The sequence below is a fragment of the Nyctereutes procyonoides genome, unplaced genomic scaffold (genome assembly GCF_905146905.1).
Source record: "Nyctereutes procyonoides isolate TBG_1078 unplaced genomic scaffold, NYPRO_anot_genome, whole genome shotgun sequence".
NCBI lineage: Eukaryota > Metazoa > Chordata > Mammalia > Carnivora > Canidae > Nyctereutes > Nyctereutes procyonoides.
This window is the reverse complement of record NW_026575037.1, coordinates 22847051-22861840: the sequence shown is the minus strand read 5'-3', so window position 1 is coordinate 22861840 and position 14790 is coordinate 22847051. Positions and strand designations below refer to the sequence as shown.

General features: G+C 39.7%; 1 long non-coding RNA gene across 1 annotated transcript; it reads right to left on the bottom strand.

Moving 5' to 3' along the window:
* Positions 1–8553: 8553 nt before the first annotated feature.
* On the bottom strand, positions 8554–13757 carry LOC129506056 (uncharacterized). Its single transcript, XR_008663684.1, has 3 exons — positions 11043–13757; positions 10798–10949; positions 8554–8918 (listed from the first exon to the last, which is right to left on the bottom strand). It is a non-coding gene; the product is annotated as an uncharacterized LOC129506056 (long non-coding RNA).
* Between the last annotated feature and the right edge of the window lie 1033 nt (positions 13758–14790).

Below are 14790 nucleotides of genomic sequence, written 5' to 3'. Positions count from 1 at the left end.
AAAGGTATGTCCAACAGGGAACGTAGGCCCTGTCATCACAGTAGCTCTACTTCGTACAGATTTTACAAGCAGGATCCAACAGAAAATCAAAAAATGAATACTTTGTCATCTCATCGACATTCAATCTTTCTATTCTCTATATTTCCTTTTAATTAAGAGCATCGTTGTCCATCAATTGTGTCAATCGTGTTTCACCTTTTCCTCACTTACCTGCCACTGGAAAATGGAACTGAGAAAGATTTCCCCACTGGTGCTCCACAGTGCAGGGAACCCACTGTGATAACTTTGGACCAGAGAACCTCTCATCTCCACCAGTCCCATCGCAGCGCTGGCGTCCCGACCTGTGCCTTCTGTCCGCTCATCTGCTCCTCCCTGCTTTGATGTGACATTAATCCACATTCCCTCCCCTCTCTGAGTGCTGGTTTCTTGCTTTTGAGCAAGGCTCTAAAGAACTTCTCCATTATTCCCAGTTTCTCTTTCTCAGCCTATCCATTTTAATTCCCTTGACCGACCGCTCCAAATACTCCCAGGATGCCTACAGTCTGGGCCTCTGTCCTTGCTGGAACTCTATCTCCGTATGTCACGTTAACCTTGTCTTCCAAGTAGTCATCTCATTTTGCTGTTTCTGACACAATCCATGCATCGAGTATGCATCAACCTGTGCATTCTATTAATCAGCTCTTCAAGTTTATTTTGCTGGTCGTAGTCATGAGCTTGCCTCCTTTCTAGAATGTCCCCTGTCTTCATCGCTTATAGCCTAGTGTTCTCCACCACTATTCTCTGGTATGAAAGCATGAGCAAGACTTCTCATCTCTGGATTATTTATTTATGTATCTATCTATTTATTTATTTTTAATAATAAATTTATTTTTTATTGGTGTTCAATTTTCTGGATTATTTACTTTTTGCTGTCTTCACCTTTTAGCAGTAATTTGCTCACCTTTCATAACTAACTGCTATGTTTCCAAGTTTTTGAAACATTACTTTAGGGAAGGAAGACTATTCCACTATTTTTATCCTCTCTCTACCTCTGGCCTCCTACTGCTATTAATTACCTGGCCTCCTTTTCCTTTGGTAAGAATAGGTTTCAGCCTTGCATCGTAAAATTCATTGTTAGTATCACTCTCTTTGGGGCTCCTGTCGTATTAAGTTTGTCTTTACTCAGTGCCTTTTACCTTAATGCAATGTTTTGTTCAAAATGTTCTGAAATATTGAGCTTCATTTTTGTGCAACAGCTCAACCTAAACATTCCCTTACTGTCTCTAGCAAATTATCGTGAAACTAGTAGCATGGACAGCACTGTGCATATCTAATGAATCATAGATTTGGCTCCTGGTGTTCAACTCTGATTTATATGGTCTGGGATACCTGGGAGGTCAGTGCTTATCTTATCTTTTACATATCTTTCTACAGACACAACTAAAAGAGATGAATTAGGGATGATTGGATTCAGGATTAAAAAGCACATTTTGAAAATGTGAAGCTTGTCAAGAAAAACGTTGAGACGAATTTGGTGGAGGCTCCAAGTGCTAAAATTAAATGAACGTGATTAACTCTCTGATAAGTTGAGGTACTTAGCTATTAAAAATTTGCATTTATCCTGTAATAACTGCTCACGTTTTATTTTAAAAATTTTTTTTAAGATTTTAATTTTTTAAAAAGATTTCTGTATTTATTTGAGAGAGAAAGTGTGAGTGGGGGTAGGGGCAGAGGAAGAGAGAGAATCTCAAACAGATTCCTTGCTGAGCACAGTGTGACACAGGGCTGGATCTCACCACCCAGAGATCATGACCTGAGCCGAAATCAAGAGTCAGACATCCAACCAACTGAACCATCCAGGCACCTCTTAAAGATTTTAAGTAGTCTCTCCACCCAGGGTAGGATTCAAACTCACCATTCTGAGATCAAGAGTCACATTCTCTACTGACTGAGCCAGCCAGGTGAACTGTAGCTTCTCACATTTTAAATAGTAATTGTTTGTTTTCTGCTTTGTCTTTAAAAATTTGGCAGTTTGGGACACCTGGGTGGCTCAGTGATTGAGTCTCTGCCTTTGGCTAGGGGTGTAGTCCTAGAGTCCCAGGATTGGGTCCCACTTTGGGTTTCCTACATGGAGCTCGCTTCTCCCTCTGCCTGTCTCTCTCTGTGTCTTTCAGGAATAAATAAATAAAATCCTTTAAAAAAATTTGGCAATTTGTGCAAAATTATGTTGCGTATTTATAACAAGTATGTTGTATTCTGCAATGTACCCACTAGCACATGAACACACACACACACACGCACACACACACACACTACTTCCCAAACCTTTGTCTTATTTTAACAAAAACCAAATATTAAATAAGTTGAGCAATCTGGAGTAATTATAGCACCCAACTTTTAACATAGGCATGTAAATAAGTAGCGATCAACCCTGAAAACAGTTAAATCCACAGATAATATTGTGAACACTTTCATCACTATTATTATTTCTATCACTTTTTCTTGGGCCCGGTGAAATATGTTCCCATATCTTCCAAAAAAACTGCTTCTCACATTCCAAAGTCTAACACTCTCTCATTTTTAAGTCATATATATATATTTTTTTTTTCAATCCAGGTCTCATACTTTACGGTTTGATAGAAAGAACCCTGGAGTCGAAGTCTGTTCGAGTCCTGGTCTGACTCACATTTTCAACAATACTCATTAACAATTGCATCATCCTCGGGTCTACAACTTACCATCTGCCAGTCACAGAATCAAGTTCTTCCTAGAACTTCCAAGTTCTTCCTGCACTATTTTTTTTCAATCTTCATATCAACCTAGGGGGTTGATGTCAAATTTTGCTGTTTCCAGACAGACGTCATAGTCATAGATGTTGATCCTTCGCTGTGCAGCCAGCTGCCACTCTTTCTCAAGTGCTCTGTGAGTGGCTGGAGAGTAGTCCCCAGCTTGCCTCTGCTCTGGAGTTTGGTAGGAATGCTCTCCGTTGTCAACTGCTGGACGATCAGAAGAAGGTTGCCAACTGGCCTACAACCTTCACATTACAGACCAGATCTGTTGAGATTGCCTTTCTCCTCGTTTTGCAGATGACAAAGCTAAAGCCCAGAGAGGTTAAATAATGTGTGCAAGGTCACAGAGCTAGTAAACTAGTAAAATAGGGACTTAAACCCAAGTGTGTGTAATTCCAAAGAACATCACTTGAATGGCTTCATTAGCTAATATGACTTTGCCGTTTCAATTCTCTCACTCGGAAAAGGGGTGCCCCTGACAAAGCTTCGCTCCTCCAACCTACAGTTGAGAAGATCAGTGCTTGAATATGCTGGGATCTAGGATATCCATCCTACTATTCCTTAAATGCCTTATGTACGCACCGTATTCTGGTGGTAACTTCCCAAGAAGGGGCTTTTTATTTGGGATCATTTAGAAATCTTAAATCCAGAGCCTAGGTCTAAAAGAAATTTTATCCCTTGTATCAATCTTTTGAGTCATGTTATATGAAGACCATGCTTTTCAGCTTTCCCAGTTTCAGAGACCGTATTGTGAGTTGTCATATTCTTAAGTATTAGGATAGATTTCTACTTTAAGCTGCATTAGCTCCATCTTTGTAAAATTTTAGGTTCAATTGTCTGAAGTTTCATTTTCTTTCCACTCCTCAGGCATGAAGCTTCACCCTCCACTTGGGCCTGGTGGCCGCCCCCGCCCCCCTCCTGTCCCGGGCCTGGGTCCCATCTACAGAAGACCTATTATTCTCATTTCCTTTGCTTTTCCCAGCATTCAATTCTGTGGTGCTTTCCCTCCTCTGCTTTTCATCCTAGGACTCAGACAAAGCCCCCTCTCATGAAGTGCTCTCTATCTTCATGAGCCATCTTCTTCCTGCTGCTCTCCTGGAACAATCTCTTATTTACCCTCAGCTATTGTGTCCATTTTCCTTTGTTTTCCCACCATAGCCAGAATCCTATATTCTTTCTTTTTTTTTTTTTTTCTCTAACTTCAAGAAGCCTCTTTCCCATGGGCCCTTCCCCCAGACAACCCCAAAGGCTCCCCCACCCCCATTCAGGTGAGTTAATGTGACTTGCTCCAGTGTTTTCTATCAGACCCTTTCATCCCAGAGCCTGAAGAGGGCACAGCTGCTTCTGAATCTCTTTTATTATAACAAGCTATGGGGATATTTGTCCCTCTTCACCGTGAAGGTTACAAACAGTATTACTGTGACAAGCGACTCTACAATGTCCTTGCTTCTCACACCCAAATCACTTAACAGCCTAGTGACCCAATGATGATAACTCTTTCACCCTATGAAAGGCAGAGCCCTTCCCTTGACTTACCTGAGAAGTTACTCGCAATTAGCTGCTTGGTGCTTGTACCAATTCCTGCCTCTTGGCTCTTGATATTTATTTACTCCCCTCTTTCTGAAGATCTCCTGCTATTTTGATGCTTTCTCTCCCAGGTCCTCAACAAACCAAGTGTCCCAGGTTGTAGAAATTTTTCTATATCCTTAGACTTGCACTCCTACTGTAATTTTCCCCCACATTCCTAGGATATAGCTGTTATGAGCTGCATATTAATGGATTTAATCAATCTTACGGCTTAGAAATCTAAAAGAGGAACTGGTTAGCTAAATCATCCAGAACAAGAACTGTTGAGTATTGCTTTGCCATCTTCGAGAGACCCTACTTTCTATTTCTTTCATATTCTGCTGGGCAGTGATGCTGCCCCAGCCATAGGCTCCCCTCTTCTGTTTGTCTGCTCTCTCATATTCCTCAGGACATGGTTGGCAAAATAATTAAGGACTATCTGAACCAATAATTATGACTCTTTGCTTATGGAGTCTCTAGTACCATGCTAATGGAAGGAGGGGGGAAAAGAGGGAAGATAAGAGCAAAGAAATTGAAAGATAGAAATTGAATTTTTTTTCCAGTTAAGAAGGATCTTTATTGTTTCCAAGAGAGGATTTCTTTTCTAATAAGCTGGATTTGATATGTCATCCCAAATGTTTCCTGATTTTGCAGTGAATTGCAAAGATGTAAATGTGACCCCAAAGTACAGTATTATACTGTGACAATTGTAAGTGCTAATACAATAATTTTTAACAAACTAGCTTATTAGGGAGACTACAAAGAAAGCAAAAACTGAACATAAATTGTTTTCTAATGCTTGCTGTGATTCTAGGTGCTATGTCTGCTGCAACATGCACTGTTGAACCATCCCCAGATTGACTCTGATGGGGGAGGATTGGGTCACGTGACCATCTGGGCCCCAATATCTCTGACCAAGGACTAATAGCACCAGTTGGCTGACTTGTGTCAATTTTGTCATATTTTGAGTTGTGTCTGGAAGGTCTTTCATCAACCACATAGATCTACAGAAATCTGGGGATGATGGGGAGGCAAAGAGTGTTAGATAAGTTCCACTCTGGCAAGTATCCTATAAACACTGGCTGTTCAAACTATATAGTGCGCCTGAAAACTTGGTTAATGCTATCAATTAATCTCTGCATGTTGCCACAAAATTCAATCAAAATGTGTCATTAGCTCAAGGAAAGCTTTAAAGGACGGAAATGTTTCACATATCAAAGTGCATAATCGAATATGTTTTCAGGACATTTGCTTCAACAGGAGTTTCAGAATGAGATTGACTGAACAATTATTTGCTAAACCAACTGACTACTTTCAGAGAATCAGCCCACTGATGTGTTGCACATGAGATTATCATGACTTGTGAATTTTTGTTCACTACAACTTGACATACTGAGAAACAATCCCATGCTCAGGACTGTTGCAAGCCAACGATTTTCCAGAATCTCATCTTAAAAATTTAATAAAGACTTTGTATTTTAGGGATCCCTGGGTGGCGCAGCGGTTTAGCGCCTGCCTTTGGCCCAGGGCACGATCCTGGAGACCCGGGATCGAGTCCCACGTCAGGCTCCCGGTGCATGGAGCCTGCCTATGTCTCTGCCTCTCTCTCTCATTCTGTGTGACTATCATAAATAAATAAAAATTAAAAAAAAAAAGACTTTGTATTTTAAAAAAAATCTGCAAAAGCAACATGTAAAATAATTGTCAAAGTCCTGGTTCAAGTTAGGTATAGTTTAAATTTTATGCAGTTCCACTATACTCAATTCTGGTTCTCGTGTTTTAGATAAGCTTCATCATTGCTGCCAAATTCAAAGGAACTTTGAAATGATAGATATTAGAAAACTTTTTATGTCCAATTTTATTACGTAGTATGAATAGCCATTAACTATGTGCCTTAAATTTATAATAGTCCTACTTCTAATTATAAAACTTTACACACCCACTGTAGAGAAGTCAGAGGGAAAATAACAAGGAAATCAAATTAATTGATATTAGTGAAAGATAACTGTTATTTTCATTTGAACATATTTCATTGGCCTTTTCCTAGATGAGTGCCAGGACTTAACAAAATTGAGATCATATTCCCAACACAGTTTTGTACCTTCTGTTTTTACCTCATATATATATTGTTAATATATAATTGTTAATTATTGTTAATAACTACAAATGGTCCACTCTATAACTGTTAGATCCATTATTTTGTCATGTACTGTTAGATAAGTGGAATTATTATTTTTAGTAGAAAAATATCATGAATGAAAATACTATTTAATAAAGAATTCTCTTCAGGAGTCTGAAGAGCGGGAAGTAAAGCATGGGAAAAATCTTTCATTCAGCTAAGTATTTATCTTAATCTCACTACGAAAGATTGGAAATCAGAACTAGACTGAGTATTGAGAGAAAAAAAGGGAAAGATGTTGAAGAATTTTGAGTAATATTGTGTGGCCTTAATACGTTATTAGTCATGACAGATAGAAATAAGTTAAAGATGGCTAAAAGAGAACTTGAAGAAGAAAAAAATTAATGTAATTATCAGGAAAGGAGAATCTAAAAATAGAGCTTTTGAGGAAGATAGCTGTATTTCACACGTACTGAGAGTGAAACCATCTCAAAACAGCCAAGTGGAAATATCTAATAAGCAATTTAAAAACTAGACTCAAAATTAGTTGGAGAGCAAGACCAGAAATAATATTAATAGCCTTATTTTACTTAGCTCTGACCATGTGGCGCTCGCTGCTTACATACTTTCCAGTAACTACCTATATATACCGCACACAAGTTTAACTTGAGAAAAAAAGTCTATGTCTGGGGCAACTCAGCAAATGGAGTAAAAGTCAAGAAATGGGATATCTTGAGGTGTGATGGCAAGAGAAAATGAAGTCACTCTAGGACACGTAGGTGAACTGGCATCAATCATTTTGTGTCCATGTTATCATTCATTCAAGATGAAAAATCAGTAGTTCCCCCAAAAGAAAGTCAAGGTGACGTTAAGAAGTTAGAAGAATGAGTGCCAGGCACGAAAAACAACAGACCTCACTACAGAAAGTGATTGTTCCAATAACAATGACAGTCAAATTGAACTCAGTGAGTTCAGGCATTGTACCATGGTTTATATCCTCACAACAAATTTCTTCTTTTTTTTAAGATTTTATTTATTTATTCATGAGAGACACACAGAGAGAGAGAGAGAGAGGCAGAGACACAAGCAGAGGAAGAAGCAGGCTCCATGCAGAGAGCCCAATGTGGGACTCGATCCCAGGTATCCAGGATCACGCCTCAGGTACCAACCACTGAGCCACCCAGGGATCCCCACAATAAATTTCTGATGCAGGTACTCATAGAAGTTTCCTCAGTCTGGGTAACAAATGGTCACAAGCCACATGGCTTAAACACCCGGAAATTTATTTTCTTACAATTCTGGAGCCCAGGAATATGCAGTCAAGATTTCCATAGGCTGTACTCCCAGCAGGACGGGAGACTCCAGGGAGATCCTCCCTGCCTCTTTCAGCTCCTGCTGGCTGCCACTTTCCATGGCTTCCATGGGTTGTGGCCACCTTACTGCTACCTCTGCCTTTTTCTTCGCATCACTTTCTCCTCTACTGTTTGGATCTTTCTTCCATGTTTTATAAGCACACTTGCCATTGGATTGAGGGTCCAACCCAAGATGATCCATCTCAAGATCCTTAGTTTAATTACATCCGCAAGGATCCTTTTTTCCAAATAAAGTAATATTCATAGGTTCCAGAGATTAGGATGTGGAAGTATTTTCTTTTCTTGGAGACTACCATTCATCCCATTACAGTATAATAAGCAACTTTATTATAATGTTAACTTCATGGAATGTATGTAAACGAAAGCTTATAGGTTTAGCAACAGTCCCACAACTACACAGTGAGGACAGCCGTATTCAAACCCAGCTGGTCTAACTCCCATGTCTATGGTCTTACCCGCCACGCTGTGTGTGATACACCGAGCACAGGAGATGAAATAATGTAGAAAAATAGTCAGAATCAAAGATCTAAAAGAAAATGCTTCTCCCAATATCAGAACAGAGAAAATGGCCTTTGACCACCATGAGCTATGGACGTCATCAAGTTGGGGTGAGGATGTATTGTTTGTTACCATCAAGACCACACTGCCTATATGTATCTGTTGCCTAAGTGAGTTGTTTGGTAAACTGTATAAATTTGATTTCACAATATGAGAGTCATAATTAATCTTTTTGAATCAATTTGTTTATTCATTTATTTATTAATCTTTATGTTAACTCCTCCAGTTATAGATCCATCCCTGAAATAGATGGGCCTCAGTTGCTACAATTTTAGACAAAAGTTTAGTCCATAGAATAGGAAAACCAGAAAAGTAATTCTCCATGAGAATGGTGCTTGGACAATATAAATCTGTATAAATTACTTGTTCTATCTATACATTTTCTAGAGACATTGCTGGTGCGTTATTAATTACACACAATTGCGTTGCAAGGTATGTGTGTGTGCATGTGCAAGTGCGCATTCGCTGCTCCAAGTAGACTGCAAGACGGTTGAAGGCGGGCTTCTACTCTCAGTACGTAGGATAGCACCTTGCCTGTAAAATAAAACCAGTAAACATTTTTTGAGAAACTAATTTCTTGACCTATGCAAGTATCTGACCTAGCAACATCAGACACACATACATTATTTAGTTAGTATGGAGCTGCCTTGCTTTCTTCTTTTATTGTCCATCATTTTACTAATAGAAGACGACAAATCAAACCCTAGGAAATTTCCCCCAAGGGGGATGGTAACGCTGGTTATGATACACGATCCAAACACCATTACTGCAAAATTCTGGTAAATACAACTTTGGAATATTGTTAATAATCAGTGTAGCACTTATAAGAATTGATCACATGAGGAATTCCGGGGCAATTGTTAGCTTACTATATTTGGGGCAGTGCCATTCTTCCTTGAATAGATGTGCTAAGACTGTTAGGGAAATCTATGCTGACCTTTTCTTACGTAAACATACCACTACCGTAGGTAGCTCATTCTTACACACATATTGATTTTTCTCCTATTTCCCTAACTTTTCAACTACATAGACTATTCCTTTCTTAAATCCTCATGTCAAAGAGATGTTCTTGACCATCCCATCTGAAGTAGCTCCCATCTCCTACCACCTTGTTTTATTTTCCAATATTGTTTTATTATTTAAAATTGTCTTTATCAAAAAAATTAAAAAATAAAAAATAAAATAAAATTGTCTTTATCACTTCTATGCTCACTGGCATTGTCTGCCTTCCTTCCACTGTTTCTGTTATTCCTAGAGTGTAGAATAGTGTCAGGCACAAAGTAGGTCTTCAGTAAATATTTGTTAAATGAATTCACGAATAATAAAACACTTAGGTATAATTAAAGCCCTGTGTTAGACTAATAGGGTGGTCTGCTTCTTGGCAAATACAGGAAAGACGTATAAGAGAAGAGAAGGGCTCTAGGTAGCTCTCAAATGACACTGCAGTTTTGCCTTTTCTTTCTGGTAGTGTTTTTTCTATGGGCCACATCTTTCCCTGGAGTTATTTAGAACCTTCTGCTATTTCAGAAAACAGCAGCAGAATTTTTACACTTCGAGAAAATAATTTTCTGATAACATTAGTCATATTGCTTCGTTTGACACTACACAGTTAGCTGTAAGAGGTGTCACACTATAACTTAAAATTCCTACTTGATATCTAGGGTTAACCAAAATCTGTTAGAAATGATGGTCTCGTCCAGGATAATGTTGGTCTCTGCAATCAGACAGAGGCCCTTCTTCTCACTCTCCTCCAGCTCCTTTGCCAGAACTACTTATTGCTAATCTAACAGTCGGAGATGAACTGTGACTTTGTCCATGTTATCACTATCCCTGTTAAACAAGTTTAGCCTGTGTTCAGGACGCACTCTCGTCACCCCGTGGGTATAGGAACCACGGCCTCTCTTCTTTGCAGGGTTATTCTCTGCAATTGCCACAGTCCCTCACGCACAGGCGGTCCCTTTTCTGTTGCACAAAGGAATTGTCAGGGAACAACTGCCAGTTCTCTGCTTCGCTCAGGCCTCGTGTTTGACTCTAGGAAGGCAAATGTGTATAAGAGACAGGGCTGGGTGTCTAGGACGGATGCAGGAGAGAACAGGACTCCCGGGTTATGCACTACAGACAGAGTAACCGTGAAAATATTCCCATCCATTGTGTTAGGACAGATGAGGAGCATTAACCCAACCCACCCGGGTTGGGAAGTGGGGGAAGGGTAGGTATCAGATAGGTTTGAGGTGCCACCTCTGGCTTCTTCGCTTCTCCTGAAGAACAAAGTTTTGTCTATTTAAAAATACATACCAAAAATAAATAAGTTAATTAATTAATTAATTAATTAATTAAAATAAAAATAAAATAAAATAAATAAAATAAAATTACATACCAAAAAAAAAATTTAAAAATAAATAAAAATACCTACCAAACAAATCACATCAGTGGATGTTTGGTGTCGCTTCCTCTCGCCCAGTATGCAGCCAGGATCTTTTTCCTGCCGGTTCCTGTAGGTATGGATAGTGTTTTTACTCATCTCCTTGTCGGAGAATTAAATGTCCTCTTATTCTCCAAAATTCCCTGGAGAAAGACAGGTTATATTTTCATTTATCTCTGATATCAGTAATGATTTTGTTGAAGGATGATGGACACTGAATGTGTATCATTTCTCACCCCCTCTGCCGTTCAGCCAGGATGAAGACTTGAGGCAGGCACTGCTTAGGTCAGGGAGATAGCCACGTCCTTGATCTCCAGAGACTAACATCCTGGGGATGCACAGGGGGTAGGAGGAGGCTGAACAAATACACAGGGTAATTTCAGCTAGTAATAAGAACTACACGGACTATAAGACAGGAAACAGTGTAAGTGGGAGGTTGAGAAGAGCTACTTAGCTAGAGTGGTAAGGAAAGGCAAAGACTTGGGAACAACAAGCAAGTGCAAATTCTTGACCCTGACCCCTGGGGTCAGGGGTAAGAATACCTTGATTGAGTGATTGAAATAAGACTAGTGTGGCTGGACTGTGAGGGAGACAGAGAGACAAGACAGAGACAAAGAGGGATATATGGCGGGATAGTGCGAAGGTGGACTGACACCAGTTCTACTTTTTATCCCAAATCCCATAATGCATTACAATCACCTTTTTTCACGTGTGCATCCTGAAATTCTAGCTGCCGAGAACATATTGACACTTTTTAAAAATTTTCTATTAATGCACATAAAAAGTATTGAAAATATTGAACTGTGCATGAAAAAGAAGCTGTGAATATTAATTGACGATAAGTCAAAATGTTGGAAAAGCATCGGAGATGGGAGAAAACACTATAAATATTTGATGTAACTGTACATATATGACTCTCGTTCATGTTAGGTACTATGGGCCGTGCAAATCACCAACGTTATTAAATGCACCCATAGATCCTAAGTCAACTTCATGAGGTTTTAACTTTAAACCCTAAATATCTTTCTTCATAGGCACCTCTTCTCAAAATCACATTCTTAAAATCATATTTAAGGTATTTATTTTGGCTAACTTTTAGTGAGCTCTTAAAATATCCTAGTCACTATGCACACGCTTTGTATGATAGCTAATTTAATCTTCCCCACAATCTTATGAACTAGGAATCATTGATATTCCCATTTTGTAGATTATTAGGGAACCAATAATAAGGTTAGGAAACTTGCCCAAGGTTACACAGAACAACACTACGCCTGCTTACACCTTTTAAATCTGTGGTGAGGTCACTCCAATTCAACCTGGAATGTCCAGAAATAAAGTCAGCCATCAAATGAACCTAATGCTTATATTTATAAAAGGAATATTTTCCAGATAATTCTTTTATAGAGGTTATACAGAATTTCAGGTAACTATTTCAGCTCTCAAAGTGTGCAAAGAAAAAAAACTTCTATTTTTCTCCAATCCAATGTAAATCTAATGTAAGCCACCTGTCTTCCTCTATCTATCTAACTATCTATCTATCTATCTATCTATCTATCTATCTATCTATCATCTATCTATCTATCTAACAGAGAGAGAGCACAAGCAGGGGGAGTGGCAGGCAGAGGGAGGGAAGAACAGGCCCCCTGCTGAGCAGGGAGCCACATGCGGGGCTCCATCCCAGGGCCCTGGGATCATGACCTGAGCTGAAGGCAGACACTTAACTGACTGAGCCCCCCAGGTGCCCCTAGTTACCTGTCTTCCTAACAGCATCTGAATCTCAGTCAACCTGGGGTGCTCCCTTTTCCCTGAAGTTAAAGCTAAGTTTTCTCCAGTGTCCAGGCAGTGGGGGGAAGAACATCCCTCAGATTGATTGCATTTGCATCTGTTCCTCGGGAACCCACAAGAGTTCCTACTGAGTCATTTCTTGTTTATGCTCCCCTTGGTGGCTCTAGAGCCTACTCTGCCTGCTGCTCAAATCTTCTGCATGAAAGCATGAAAATCGTCTGCTCCCGCATGCCCTAAGAGCCATGGTAAGCTTGGGTATGGTGCTACCCAAGGCCATTGTTGATACACATTTTATTTCACTGATCTTTAACACTCAGGCCACTGGGAACTCCATGAGGTGATCAAGACCCTGGACACATCCTGGAGCCACTTCCTGCCCAGGGTCTTCCTGTACACTGAGCCACTCCTGTCCTGGGTCTTCCTGTACACTGAGCCATTTCCTGTCCAGAGTCTTCTTGTGCACAGAGCTCCACCTGGGAAGGGAGCAACCAAAGTCTCTATGGTTAGACTCCTCCAGACCCTTTCTGGGATATTTTTGCCCTGATCTGGGAAATCAGCCAACACTTGCACGAGGTACAGGCACCCCTCCTTTCTCAAAGACCCACAGTATCAATGTCCGCCTCTTAGTTTCTCTTTGTCCCTCCCTGTCCACCCTGTCCATACCTGGTGATACGCGCTGCACTTACATCATGTACTCTCCAGAGTCTATTGTATATTTGGTTTCACGAGTCCCATCAGTTTCTGTCTACGGTCTCTGCTTTGTAAACTCAACAGCCAGCCAAAAAATTCAATGTTAAGATCTTTCTGTTGCTTTACTTTTTCCTTGAGGCAATGCATATCTAGCTATTGAGTCCATGAAAGGCCAAAAAGTGAAAGAAAATATTGGAGAAATTTATCTTTATATTTCAAATATTTTATTATGGCATAGACGCAGTTGGTTAGCTCTCCAAGAAAAACCATTAGTGAGGGGATCCCTGGGTGGCGCAGCGGTTTGGCGCCTGCCTTTGGCCCAGGGCGCGATCCTGGAGACCCGGGATCGAATCCCACGTCGGGCTCCTGATGCATGGAGCCTGCTTCTCCCTCTGCCTGTGTCTCTGCCTCTCTCTCTCTGTGACTATCATAAATAAATAAATAAAAATTTAAAAAAAAGAAATTAAAAAAAAAAAAAGAAAAACCATTAGTGAATATAATGTGAGAGGATATATTAGTGTTTACCAATATCTCATCTTTGGAGAAATAGCAATATTTTTGTTTTATTTTGTTCTAGACAGAAATACTAAATGCCTCGCTTCAATTCCAAAGTGTGTGTGTGTGTGTGTGTGTGTGTGTGTGTGTGTGTAGGTGGGATGGTTTCCTATATCCCATACCACCAAACAATTGTTGAACACCAGTAAAGTGTCTTACAATTCAACTCAATTACAACACTATCTTGGCAAATTGAACACCAATAAAAAATAAATTTATTAAAAAAGTTCAAAATAAAAATAAAAAAATTACAACACTATCTACCTGTAGATAGCATCGGGGCCCACAGGTTCGGGGTTCAGTCCTACAAGTCTGCTCCCCGCATCCTTCACCTTCTCACACACACTTCAGACCACCAGTCACAATTCCAGGTCATCACCTGTGCTTCTGAGCAACCATCTATAGGCTGGAGGTTCCTACAACCCCCTTCTTGGGTTCAATTCCTCTGCTAGAGCAGCTCACAGAACTCAGTAAAACATTTTACTTACCAGATTCCAGGTTTATTATAAAAGGATATAACTCAAGAACATCCGGACAGAAAAGATGCAAAGGGCACCATATAGGAAACTTCCATGCCCTCTCTGACTATGCCGTTCTCCCAGCATACCCCTCACCAACCCCAGAAGCTCCAAACATCGTCTTTTAGGTTTTTTTTTTATCACAACATTGTTTATTATGTGAATTTTTTACAATACAAACAAAAAAATACAGAAATTCAAAATATGAATACAGCTAAATGCAGAATGGTGACTTTTTTTTCTTTTCAAGAGGCCATGATTCCCATTTCTAGTAAAATAAAGAGACGGCACATAGGTAGAAATAGGTTGGTCGTTAGCTTCACACTTTTGCCTAGAAATGATCTATAAATGCATTTTTCCCCCTGCTGCTTACCATAAAGTGTAAAAAGGGAATTAAAGGAAAGTTTCCTTTTTGGTTCCTACCATATGAAAGATG